Here is a 14050-nt window from a genome sequence, read left to right on the forward strand (position 1 = left end):
ACAGAAATCTTCTTGATATGAAAATGTGAAGTGGTGTAAGAAAACCACAACCAGCTTCATACCTGGCTCATTTCGGCACCATGAGTAGATGACTTATTCTCTGGAATGCAATGCTAATCCTCCTTTTCCCCCCTCTCCTTATGTTTCAGGTTTATTTAATATATTTGCTGTATAGCCCCCATGGGGTTATCAAAAGTTTCTCTCCGTCCATCTGCCTCAATGCCCCTTTGGACGGCCAACGGTGCTTCCCAATTCCTCATTCGCTGAATGTTTTCTCACCAAAGTTTGTCATTTAAGTTCATAATGGCATTACATCCACCTCTTGAAGAAGAAGAAGAAAGGAAGGGAGGAACTAAAGAGCAAAACGACAGCAATGGGGAAGGACAACATGGTTTTTGCTGCAACAAACACTATCGGGATGTTGCAAGACATTGTGGCTCAAATGCATTTCGGAAGTGGTGGGTTTGAGGAAAACAGGAATATAACAACAAGGTTATTTTTCCTCCTTTTTTTCTTGCCCCACCTTGGACTTAACTGGACTCAGGTTGTTTACTGTGGCAGTGGGCATGTCAAGAGAGTCAGCTTGGCAAACGGTGACAGCAGATGCACTAAGGACTTTTACTGTCATGTTTCCACTGATATGTTTAATGTCTTTGTGTATATTTCATTTTTCATACCATGCCTTGGGGAACTGAAGCAATCAATACTAAATACCCATTCCTGACCCTCTGGAAACAGGCAGGAGGCAGTTATGCTGGGAGTCCACCTTACCCATCCCCATCCAAAGCTTCCTCATGGGTCAAAGAAGTAATTTCTGAAAGTGATATTAAGAAAGACTTGGCTCCGCCTGTCAATTGAGTTTGGAGATGTTTCTGTTAATAAATTTACATTGGAGAAAGTAAGGGTTGCAACTGATGGACAAATTGGGCCTTCTAGCACCACTCTTGGGCTAGTTTTGCAGCCACTGCTTCCGTAGTTGCTAGAATAAAGCATTTTTAGTAAGCAGGGCCACAGCAATGTTTCAGCATGTTGTTTTAAGATTAGGCAGTATACAGGAGATCAGCATCTCTACACATGATCTAAAATGCCAGTGGAGGTAAAGACATCTCTGCTTAGGATCACAAAAGCTCTTGCTACTTCCGGTAGAGAGCAGGTGTTTCAACCAATCATTGTTAAGATACAAGTATATAGCATCAGCCTTCATCTGTATGTCATTTTCTCTCTCTCTCTCGCATAGTCATTTATGCCCCGATGCAGTCTTATACAGTGGCATAGATGGGGTTGGGTAAGGGGTCAGAAGTTTTTTTAAAAAATAAAGATGGCAGTTGCCTTTGCCATTTTGACCCCACCCCAATACTGGATAACCCAAGTCTTACAGCACTAATCTCAGGTTAATATTTTCCAATCTTATGAAAACCAAGCGGTGCAAAATCTTAGAAAAGCCATACAATGCTGCACAATGTACCGAATATGTATAGAAGTTAAGTGGTGCTGAATATCATTACACAATGTTCTGCTGACCCCATCCCAGTCCAATTAGTAACAGATGATGGAGATGGCAGACTTCTCTCTCTTTGAGTTTCCAGCTTGGGATTTGCCCTCTTTGAAAAGACGATAAATAAGTTGTTCCCTGTCACTAAGTGCAAAATTCACTGAGTCTTCTGTCGAGACAACAGCCTTCCTTCCAGGAATCAGTGGGTAAAAAGAACAAAAATATTCACTTTATAAGAAAGAAAGAAAGAAAGAAAGAAAGAAAGAAAGAAAGAAAGAAAGAAAGAAAGAAAGAAAGAAAGAAAGAAAGAAAGAAAGAAAAAAAGAAAGAAAGAAAGATTAATTGCCCGTGGAATTTTACTGAGAGAATACTGAATAAAAAAAGAAAGAGATATGTGATTGTGTAATATCCCCTTTCCCATTACATTTTAGCCCTGGTCATTTACTGTGTTGCTATAAAAGAGGAAAGACAAAAAGAAAATTGCTGAGGTCATAGATGGGTAGAGTTTGAACAAGGTTTGGGCATTTAAGGTCTAACTCTATAATTTCTATACTATTAGCCACCTCAAGATGGGAAAACATGCTTAAGTTTTAACCAAAAACATTCTAGTTTTATCCTCAGCGACTGAACATGTGACAGAATCCAGTAGTAATACAAATATCTTTGTTAGGAGAATCTTGTCTAAATAGCTGAAACTCTGAAAAGCTCTTGGTGATGAGGCATCAAGACAAGGCCTTTTGCAATCTTTAAAACATGTTAAATGAGCTATGCAAACCATGGTTGGTTAAAGTTAGCAATCCTGTGCTGCAAAATTCTAACTGATTATTAAATAGTAGAACAGAGTTCTGTCATTTGTCTTTACTGCTATCTAACCCAGATATTTGCAGTTTAGGTGGTAATTCTACATTTTTTGGATAAGCCACATTTGGGTTTGTTCCTAGTTCTGAAATATTAGCCATGGTTTATAGATTACGGTGGCTGTGCGACGTGTTAAAGCCAAATGCGATCACCCACCCGATAATATTGTATAATGTGCAAATTGAAAAACTCTCTATTTTACTCGAGTTGAGACAAAAGGGAAGATGCTAAAATTGGGTAAACTAAGTAATAGTTACTACGGAGACATGTAGTAACTAGGGAGTAACTCTGTCATGTTCCCATGCCTAATGAAGGATTCTCAAAATGCACCTTTTCTTCTCTTTCTCCATTTTCAGTCCATCTCCCTATGGAAGGAAAATAAAATATTAGTTGGAATACCTAATTTACTTCCCATTTCAGATTTTGATGTCCAAAGAGAATGGGGCTTAATAATCTCCTTCTTGATTTTCATTTGAGTGATGCTATTGATATTTGGATGCCCTAGATAAATTCTCATGACCCATCTTGCTTCAGCCCAGTTTTTCTCATGTGAAAACATCCATGGTTCTCTAACACCTGATTAAGATTGAGATTTGTGGTCATTAATAAATAAAACTACTTGTATTTAGCCAGATTGTACTGGTTACGGGAAAAAACTGCATTAATACTATAGCTGTGGTCTCAATGTAATTTCATGGCACCAAGATGTATGAAAAAATCTGCTCAAAACAGTTTGGAAATATGCATTTCCTGTCTACTCACTTTATACTCAATGGTTTATTTCTGACATTAAAATACTTGCTATTCAGTCCTATTTCACTTTGTTTTCAAAGGCCATTTGTTTTGGGGTTTTTTTGCATACTTTTATTTGTAAGGTGGGAGAGGTCTTTCATCATCCCTCATTTTATGTACAATTAATTTATACTCTGTACTGTATTTAAAAATTGTTTTTAAAAAATCTTAAAACCCAAAGTCTTAATGGTTTTGTTTCATTGGGATTCAATTCTACTATGCAGGTTGAAGAGAAAGTGAAAAGTCTTAGAAGTCAAAATATAGTTTACATTTAGAAGTTATTGAACTAGTTTATTGTTAGTCATTCTTTCCCCCAAGTGTTGTACGATCAAAATGCAGGAGTCTCCATAAGGAATGAGGAGGAAAATCAAGATTTTATTTTATTTATTTATTTATTTATTTATTTATTTGTTTGTTTGTTTGTTTACTTACTTATTTAATTTTTGTTTATTTGTTTGTTTGTTTGTTTGTATGCCATCCCTCTCTGAGGACTCGGGCGGCTCACAACATGTCAAAAACAATATACCATATACATATCTAAAAATTCAATTAATATACTAAAAAACTTTAAAAAACTCTAATAAGATTTAAAATCATTATCATTCACACAGCAAACCATACTACACTCATCGGCCAGGGGTTTTAGGATCTAATGGCCCCAAGTCTGGCAGCATAAATAGGTCTTTAAGCTTTTACGGAAGGCGAGGAGGGTGGGGGCAGTGCGAATCTCCGGAGGGAGCTGATTACAGAGTGCTGGGGCCCCCACAGAGAAGGCTCTTCCCCTAGGTCCTGCCAAATGACATTGTCTAGTTGACAGGACCTGGAGAAGGCCGACTCTCTGGGACCTAACTGGTCGCTGGGACTCATGCGGCAGAAGGCGGTCCCGGAGGTAATCTGGTCCAATGCCATGTAGGGCTTTATAGGTCATAACCAACACTTTGAATTGCATCCAGAAACTAATCAGCAACCAATGCAATCCATGGAGTGCTGGAGAAATATGAGTATGCCTTGGAAGGTTTAGGTTTAGGTTTATTGGATTTATATGCCGCCCCTCTCCGCAAACTCGGGGCGGCTCACAACAATAATAAAAAACAGTACAGTACACAATACCAAATCCAATGCCCACCCATCCAGTTCCAATTTAAACTAATAATCTCATAAAAAACAGTATATATAAAAAACAGGCACACAGTCAATCAATCAACAAAACAACATGGGCAAGGGGGAGGTGTTTTAGTTCCCCCATGCCTGACGGCAAAGGTGGGTCTTAAGGAGTTTACGAAAGGCAGGGAGGGTGGGGGCAATCCTAATCTCAGGGGCGAGCTGGTTCCAGAGGGTCGGGGCCCCCACAGAGAAGGCTCTTCCCCTGGGTCCCGCCAGACGACATTGTTTAGTCGACGGGGCCCGGAGAAGGCCAACTCTGTGGGACCTAACCGGTCGCTGGGATTCGTGCGGCAGGAGGCGGTCCTGAAGATATTCTGGTCCGGTGCCATGAAGGGCTTTATAAGTCATAACCAACACTTTGAATTGTGACAGGAAACTGATCGGCAGCCAATGCAGACTGCGGAGTGTTGGAATGATATGGGCATACTTGGAGAAGCCCATAATTGCTCTCGCAGCTGCATTCTGCACGATCTGAAGTTTCCGAACACTTTTCAAAGGTAGCCCAATGTAGAGAGCGTTACAGTAGTCGAGCCTCGAGGTGATGAGGGCATGAGTGACTGTGAGCAGTGACTCACGGTCCAAATAGGGCCGCAACTGGCGCACCAGGCGAACCTGGGCAAACGCCCCCCTCGCCACAGCTGAAAGGTGTTTTTCTAATGTGAGCTGTGGATCGAGGAGGACGCCCAAGTTGCGGACCCTCTCTGAGGGGGTCAATAATTCCCCCCCGGGTAATGGACGGACAGATAGAATTGTCCTTGGGAGGCAAAACCCACAGCCACTCCGTCTTGTCTGGGTTGAGTTTGAGTTTGTTGACACCCATCCAGGCCCCAACAGCCTCCAGGCACCGGCACATCACTTCCACTGCTTCGTTGACTGGACATATGGAAGGCCCATAACCGCTCGTGCGGCTGCATTTTGGATGATTTGAAGTTTCCGAACACTCTTGAAAGGTAGCCCCACATAGTAGCTGTAATGGTACAACTGAAGCTATTTGCTTTTTATGCATGTCACAGCTATTGTCTTGAAATAGATTGACTTTGAATTGTACCATTGTGGTCACCATTTTGAGTTTTTTTTAATCATGCCCTGAAGATACTTCCATAGGGTGCTGCTAAACAGCAATCTGATAGCTGAAATAAACAGAATTCTGCCATCCAACTTCTGTCATGGTGGTGAAAACACTTTCTCTATAACCCAAATCACTAGAACCACGCCATCATCTCCAGAAGTGAATGTTTATTGCCAACAGCAGAAGGTAGTAGTTGATGGAATTTTCTCTCCATCATTGATAAATACCAAAGGAGTGTGGAAATGCAGGTCTCCCTCTTTCTCTCCCTTCCTTCCTCTTTCTTTCTCTCTCTCCATCCCTCTTTCTTTCTCTTCCTTCCTTCCTCTCTTTTTTGCTCTCTTTCTCCCTCCCTACCTCCATGTCTTGCTCTTTCTTTCTCTCTCTCTTGCTTTCTTTCTCTTGTTCTCTTTCTCTCCCTCCTGTTCTCTTTCTCTCTCTCTCGCTCTTTCTCTTTCTTGCTTTTTCTTTCTCTCTTGCTTTCTTTCTCTTTCTCTTGCTTTCTTTCTGGAACCAACTCCCTCCAGAGATCAGAATTGCCCCCACCCTCCTCGCCTTTCATAAGCTTCTTAAAACCCACCTCTGTCATCAAGCATGGGGGAATTGAGATATTCCCTTCCCCCTAGGCCTATACAATTTATGCATGGTATGTTTGTGTGTATGTTTGGGTTTTTAAATAAGGGTCTTTTAATTATTTTAAATATTAGATGTTATATGTTGTTTCATTGTTGTTGTTAGCCGCCCCGAGTCTACGGAGAGGGGCAGCATACAAATCTAATAAATAGATAGATAGATAGATAGATAGATAGATAGATAGATAGATAGATAGATAGATAAATAATTTTCTCTCTCTGAGCTTCGCGGCACACCTGACCATGTCTTGCGGCACACTAGTGTGCTGCGGCACACGGTTGAAAAACACTGGTCTAGTTGACGGGACCTGGAGAAGGTTGACTCTGTGGGACCTAACCGGTCACTGGGACTCATGCAGCAGGAAGCGGTCCCACAATTAATCTGGCCCAATGCCATGTAAGTCTTTATTGGTCATAACCACACTTTGAATTGTGTCTGGAATACAATCAGCAACCAGTGCCATCCGATCTGATTTCAGTTTGGTCACATCATGAATTATAATGTTGCCGAGCTCACAGTGTATTCGTTTAACCTATGGTAATAGCGACCTCTTATAAAAATGCTTCAATATATACAAGCCAATGATTTAACCATTATATGACTGATGGATCTACCCGTGCAGAAGATTAGATCATTTTGAACAGCTGCATTGCCAAAAGTTAATTTTCAAAATGACTTGCTGGACAAATTCCACAAAGGTAGCCATGTTAGGGATATTCACACACATATATATCTTCATCACTTAGTACTTGATGAATCAATAATACTGGTTTCTACTTGAAAATATTAGGCTGGATCCCAACCAAGTTAGTTGCTCTTTAACGGAGAATATTTGCACGTCAGGGTTGAAACGAAGGGTCCTTGGCGTTCTCTGAGCTTTGTTGTATTCTTGCAGACAGTTCATTACCCAAACTAGATAACATCATCAGTGCTAGTCTAGTCTAGCACTGTCTAGACTAGAACTGATGATGTTACTAGTTTGGGTAATGACCTGTCTGCAAGAAAACAACAACGCTCAGAGAACGCCAAACACCCTTTGTAGTTGCTCTTTATTTGTGTAGAAATATGTCAAACAAATTAGCCGTGGACATATCCACTCAGCTTGTAAGAAAAAAATTCTGAAATGCATAGCTAGAGAATAATTATATATTGCACATTTTAATTAAGTTTAAATGTGATGAAGCCAAAATCAGTTTTCGTACACTATTCTTAAATGGCAATCACCCTCCAATGCAACCGTAAACTCCACCTTTAGAAGAGCTTCACTCTAAACCTAGAAGTCCATTTGGAAAACATAGGTTTAAATTGAAAAGACAATCTAAATCTATCAATCAATCAATCCTGTCTGCTATATCTTCACTATTGTATAAACTTTTTCATCTCAGCTCTCAGGATAATGGCCACTTTTTTCATTCTAGTCCCTAGTACAGTGATGGCAAACCTGTGGCACGGGTGCCACAGGTGGCACGCGGAACCATATCTGCTGGCACGTAAGCCGTTGCCCTGGCTCAGCTCCAACGTGCATGTGTGTGCCAGCCAGCTGATTTTTATCTCACAGAAAGGATGCTTTTGGCCTCCAGAGAACCTCCTGCGGGATGGAAGAGGGCGTTTTTGCCCTCCCCCGGCTCCAGAGAAGCATTTGGAGCCTGGGTAGAGCAAAACAGGAGCGTACTGGGCCCACCAGAAGTTGGGAAACAGGCTGTTTCCAGCCTCCAGAGGGCTTCCGGGGGGCAGGGGAAGCTGTTTTGACCCTCCCCAGGCATTGAATTATGGGTGTTGTTGTGGTTGGCTCTGGCCCAGCTCCTGCCCCAAGGAATGTGGAGGTGGATGTGGGGGAAACATCCACATGCCACAGGCCTGTTTTGCTCACGATAGAATCTCCCAATAAAGGCTCCTCTGACGAAGGAAGCGTGAGTGGCAGGGAAGAGGGGAGTTTGGCAGGAGGAGATCAATCATCCTTATCATTGCTGGATTCTGAACAAGAACTTATGACGGACCCACGCATGCGTAGAGTGATGCATAGGAGAGAACAACTGAAGGATTATTACAGGAGATAAGTGAGCCACCTGTGGTTGGGTGGGGCTGCTGTAATTATTGCTGCAGATAAAAAGAACAGCGTGCTGGTTTAGCCCTGTGGAAGTTTATCTGATTCATAGTTTCATCAAGATCATGGTTTCGCTATTTCCCTGTTCAAGACTTTGTGTGGACTTTCTGGACTTTGGAATTGGACTCAATTTTCCAGTTACTGGGTAAGAAATTGGATTGCATTTAACCTGTGCCTTGTGTGTACCAGAAAATCCCTTTGACATTTAAAAAGGGAGTTTTTTCTGCTTTTCTGTTGATAAAGACTTTTGGTTTTCCTTCTATCGTGTGGTGTGTGTCTTTTTGGACTAATTACCCTGTAATTACGAGCAGTTGGGACATGCCGGCAGAACAGGTGTGGTCACTCGCACATGCGCAATAGCACACATGTGCACACTCTTTTGGCGCCCGAGGATAAAAAGGTTCGCAATCACTGCCTTACTATATTGAGAATCTCCTTTCAAATTATTGAAAGCCTCACAAACAAGCAAGTGCATTTGCTTTGGTCTCTAGACAAATCAGCTCATCTGAATTCAGAAGAGACATACTGTATTTGTCTCTTTCCGCTATGTAAAGGATGCAGTTCCATATATTGGCATCTCTATGCCATCCAATGCGACAAGGCAATTAGCGTATCAATAGGCATTGATAGTATTGTGCTATCTAAGATTCTGCTCCGTTAGTGCAACTGGAATCTTTTTTCTAAAAAGCTTCACTACTGGATCCTATTTGTCTTCCTTTGTCCAACATTGGGTTTTCAGTATTGGTCTGAAATTAAAAAATAAATCTGAAGTTTCAATAAGATCTTTTGAAATGGACATTGGGTTTTGTGCATGAAGGTGGAAATAATTTGCTTTTTACAAACCCTGTTTGTTTGTAGTGTGTTGGGGTTTGGGTGGGTTTTTATTTTGTCTATTGCAGTGTTTCCCAACCTTGGCCACTTGAAGATATTTGGACTTCAACTCCCAGAATTCCCCAGCCAGCAAATGCTGGCTGGGGAATTCTGGGAGTTGAAGTCCAGATATTTTCAAGTTGCCAAGGTTGGGAAACACTGGTCTATTGTACTTCAAGCAATCTGACCTTCGAATATAGTACATGTATTGCCTAAAATGACTCTCATTAAATGAAATGGGAAAAGTTAGCAGTGATTTTCTAGAGTAGAAGTACCTGTTTTGTCCTTTCTTCTTTTGTGGCAAAAAAAGAATTCAAGTTATATGTCATGATACGAAGCTGCTTTATACTTAAGCCAGTTATTAGTTTACTTGGCTCATCAGATTGTGTCTAGATGTTTGAGACAACATAATTCCCATACACATTTCATCTGATCAACGATGACATCGTAAATATCTGAAAACAGTTCATAATCTCAATACTGGCTTGGTCAGATGTTTCATGAAGCACCAAGGGTTTCTGATCTAGGCAACAATCAGTTCCAACAACTGGTTGCAGGTATTTTTCTTGCACTTCCCCCTTGTTTGCAAATGAAATGTAACATTTGGTTGAAGAGTGCACATACATCTCACTAAACAGAGCCAACACAGATCTATTTTCTCTTCTCCTTATTTGCAAGCACAGAATTATTTTTCATCATTCACACTTCAATATAAGGGAACTGGATACATTTTTGCAATTTTATAAAAATGAACTAAGGATGAAAACTCAGATCTGCAAAATACCTGCTGTGACATCGAGTAAGTCCATTCCTTTAATGTGACCCCAATATCAGGTGATACATGATTTATGAGGAATGGTATCACTTATGAAATGTTTTCATAAACCTAAAACATAATTGGTTGAGTCATGATTAAGTTGTCGTTGAACTATATTCTTATAAATTCAATGTGACTTAGCCACGGCTAATTTGTTTTACAGATTTCAATGACATAAAGAGCAACTAACTTGGTCTGGATCGTTGAACTGTATTCTTATAAATTCAATGTGACTTAGACATAGCTAATTTAGCATAGCTGGGGTGGCGCAGCAGGTAGAGTGCTGTACTGCAGGCCACTTAAGCTGACTGTAGATCTGAAGGTCAGCAGTTCAAATCTCATCACTGGCTCAAGGTTGACTCAGCCTTCCATCCTTCCGAAGTGGGTAAAATGAGGACCTGGATTGTGGGGGAAATAGCCTGGCTCTGTTAAGAACTGCTATTGCTAACATGTTGTAAGCCGCCCTGAGTCTAAGGAGAAGGGCGACATAAAAATTGAATGAATGAATGAATGAATGATTTGTTTTACAGATTTCAATGACATAAAGAGCAACTAACTTGGTCTGGATCCAGCCTAAAAAATTTAGGTGGAAATAGTTAGCATTGACTCATCAAGTATTAAATGATGAATATGTATGTGAACTCTCTAATATGGCTACCTTTCTGGAATTTGTCCAGAAATCATTTTAGAAATCAGCTTTATGAGATACACTTATTAAAAATTATCTGAAATTTCTTGCCAAGATTTTTCAGAGGTGTTTTGCCATTGCCTTGTTCCTAAAATGCAAATAATAAATTCAAAGTCATCCAGCTGGCTTTGTGCCTAAGGCTCAAGATCTCCCGATTTCGAGTCTGATGCCTTAACCACTACAGCATTTATAAGACATTATTAATAACAATTATTATTTACAGTCCATACTAGACAATGACATTGTACATTCCCAGGTACTTGAGGCTTGAAAACTTTAACTGGTCCAGAATAGATTTGCCCTGAGTCTAAGGTGAAGGGCGGCATAAAAAATCAAATCAAATCAAATCAACAAACAAATAAATAAATAGCATATTTAATACTACACACTAAGGTTAGATTGCCTGCATTAGTTTTTGGTTTGTTCCAGATCCAAGTTCAAAATGCTGATGATTATCTTTAAAGCATTATTATTATTATTATTATTATTATTATTATTATTATTATTATTATTTAGATTTGTATACCGCCCCTTTCCGTAGACTTGGGGCGGCTCACAACACAATAAAAACAGTTAATAATTTACAATTTAAAATATTAAAAACCCCCATTATTAAACAGACATACACACAAGCATACCATGCCTGACGACAAAGGTGGGTTTTAAGGAGTTTGCGAAAGGCGAGGAGGGTAGGGGCAGTTCTAATCTCTGGGGGGAGCTGGTTCCAGAGAGTCGGGGCCGCCACAGAGAAGGCTCTTCCCCTGGGGCCCGCCAACCGACATTGTTTAGTTGACGGGACCCGGAGAAGGCCCACTCTGTGGGACCTGATTGGTTGCTGGGATTCGTGTGGCAGAAGGTGGTCCCAGAGATATTCTGGTCCGATGCCATGAAGGGCTTTAAAGGTCATAACCAACACTTTGAATTGTGACCGGAAATTGATCAGCAACCAATGCAGACTGCGGAGTGTTGCTGTAACATGGGCATACCTAGGGAAGCCCATGACTGCTCTCGCAGCTGCATTCTGCACGATCTGAAGTTTCCAAACACTTTTCAAAGGTAGCCCCTTGTAGAGAGCATTACAGTAGTCGAACCTCGAGGTGATGAGGGCATGAGTGATTGTGAGCAGTGAGTCCCGGTCCAGATAGGGCCACAACTGGTGCACCAGGCGAACCTGGGCAAACGCCCCCCTCGCCACAGCTGAAAGATTGTTCTCTAATGTGAGCTGTGGATCGAGGAGGACGCCCAAGTTGCGGACCCTCTCTGAGGGGGTCAATAATTCCCCCCCCCCAGGGTAATGGACGGACAGATGGAATTGTCCTTGGGAGGCAAAACCCACAGGCACTCCATCTTATCAGGGTTGAGTTTGAGTCTGTTGACACCCATCCAGGCCCCAACAGCCTCCAGACACCGGCACATCACTTCCACTGCTTCTATATACAGCTTAGCTTCTACTAAACCAAATTTCTTGGCAAAGATTCAGCATGTGCTGGTGTCTCCAAGACAAGAAGGTGCTCACCTGTGAAATAGGAGGATAAATCTGTCAATGTATCTTCTCAGAGGTTTCACTCGCAATCTTGAATGCCCAATCTCCTCTGAAAAGTGGCAACGTACACAAAGGCTGTATATTGTCACCCTGCTTATTTAACTTATATTCGGTGAACATCATTGAAATATCAGGATGGATGAATCACAAACTGGAATTAAGATTGGCAGGAGAAATACCAACAACCTAAGATAGGCAGACAATACCACTCTAATGGCAGAATATGAAGAGGAACTAAAGTGCCTCTTGATGATGAGAGTGCAGAAGTTGGCTTGATTATTTAAAAATATTAAACATTATAAAAACTAAAATCATGACATCCAGTCCCATCACCTCCTGACAAATAGAAGGGGAAGAAATGGAAGCAGTCATATGTTTTATTTTCTTGGGCTGCAAGACCACTGCAGATAATGACTGCAGCTCTGAAATTAACACTTGCTCCTTGCAAAGAAAGCTAAGAAAGCTATGGCAAACCGAGATAACATATTATCAGTAAATAAATCAATAAATGTGATGCATGGTATGATTGGATTGTCTGATTGAGTAATATATAGGGTCTTTAGCTGTAGTTTTTTAATGTATTAGATTTGCTTTGTATGCTTTGTTTCTATATTTATTCTGTAAGCCACCCTGAGTTTTCAGGGAAGGGCAGCATACAAATCTAAATAATAATAATAATAATAATAATAATAATAATAATCATCATCATCATCATCATCATCATCATCAGAGACATCACCTTGCCAACAAAGATGTGCACAGTCAAAACTATGGTCTTCCCAGTAATAATGTATGGTTGTGAGAGTTGGACCATAAGGAAGGCTGTGCACCAAAGAATTGATACTTTTAAACTATGATTTTGGAGAAGACCCTTGAAAGCCCTTTGGACTGCAAGGAGATCAAATCAGTCAATCCTAAATAAAATCAACTAAGACTGTTCCTTGGAAGGATAGATATTAAAGCTGAAGCTCAAATACATTTGTCATAAAAGAGAAGAGAGAAACCCATTGGAAAAGACCCTCGTGTTGGGAAAAATAGAAGGCAAAAGGAGAAGGGGATGGCAGAGGATAATGGGATTTAACCAGAGATGGTCAAATAGTGTCATTGATGCAATGGGCATGAGTTTGGGCAGACTTGTGGAGACAATGAAGGATTGGTAGAGCTGAATGCTATGGTCCATGGGCTCGCAAAGAATTGGACATGACTTAGCAAATGTATGACAATGTATTTAAGAAAGAGGTGGAAAAGAGATTATCAGGAATTAACTGTTAAGGCACAGCAAGAAATGTTGCTACCAAGAGGATTGATAAGATGCTGCTGCCCCCATTTTAGGTTTAGCAGTTTAGGTAACTTCTGTTACAAGAAGTATTCACCCAAATGATCTATATGTCTACAGTCTACATCTTGGATAAATCGACAACTTTAGTAAAAACACGTAATGTTTTATGTGTAGGCAAAAGTACCAATCATGAATACTTACACTACCACCATTACAATAATAGGACATTGCAAGTCTAACAGTACATTTCATCCCCTTCGGCTTTACAGACCAAGAAATCAGGGTGGGTCACTTTTGAGATGTTTGCTATGCCTTCATTACTTCTGTGGACTAAGCTACTTATCTGATCTTGCTTAGTCTGCTACTGCTGGTGCTAGAGGTGCTCAAGGATATTCTTCAAGATGATTACAATCTTAGATGCATGATTACCTACAGCAGTGTTTCCCAACCTTGGCAACTTGAAGATATTTGGACTTCAACTCCCAGAATTCCCCAGCCAGCGAATGCTGGCTGGGGAATTCTGGGAGTTGAAGTCCAAATATCTTCAAGTTGCCAAGGTTGGGAAACACTGACCTACAGTACATGACAGTGACAGGCAATAGAACAGATAATATCCATTGCATGCATATAATTAAGAATGAGATAAACTTTTAGAGACAGTAAATTTAAAAAGTGTAGTGCAGAAAGATTTATCAAGAAAGGGGAATAAATTGGATTGGGTGTTCTGTTTCATATAAGTGTTGA

General features: G+C 40.7%; 1 protein-coding gene and 1 long non-coding RNA gene across 2 annotated transcripts in view; one reads left to right on the top strand and one right to left on the bottom strand.

The window, feature by feature from the left end:
- The window catches only part of PDGFB (platelet derived growth factor subunit B), a 53583-nt gene extending 50425 nt beyond the window's left edge, over positions 1-3158 (top strand). Inside the window, exon 7 of the mRNA XM_070756098.1 lies at positions 150-3158. The gene's annotated coding sequence lies outside the window, so the exon portion shown is untranslated. The remainder of the gene's footprint in view (positions 1-149) is intronic.
- The window catches only part of LOC139169639 (uncharacterized), a 71473-nt gene that overhangs the window by 7737 nt on the left and 49686 nt on the right, over positions 1-14050 (bottom strand). The window lies entirely within an intron of this gene.

This window comes from Erythrolamprus reginae, chromosome 6 (genome assembly GCF_031021105.1).
Source record: "Erythrolamprus reginae isolate rEryReg1 chromosome 6, rEryReg1.hap1, whole genome shotgun sequence".
Lineage (NCBI taxonomy): Eukaryota > Metazoa > Chordata > Lepidosauria > Squamata > Dipsadidae > Erythrolamprus > Erythrolamprus reginae.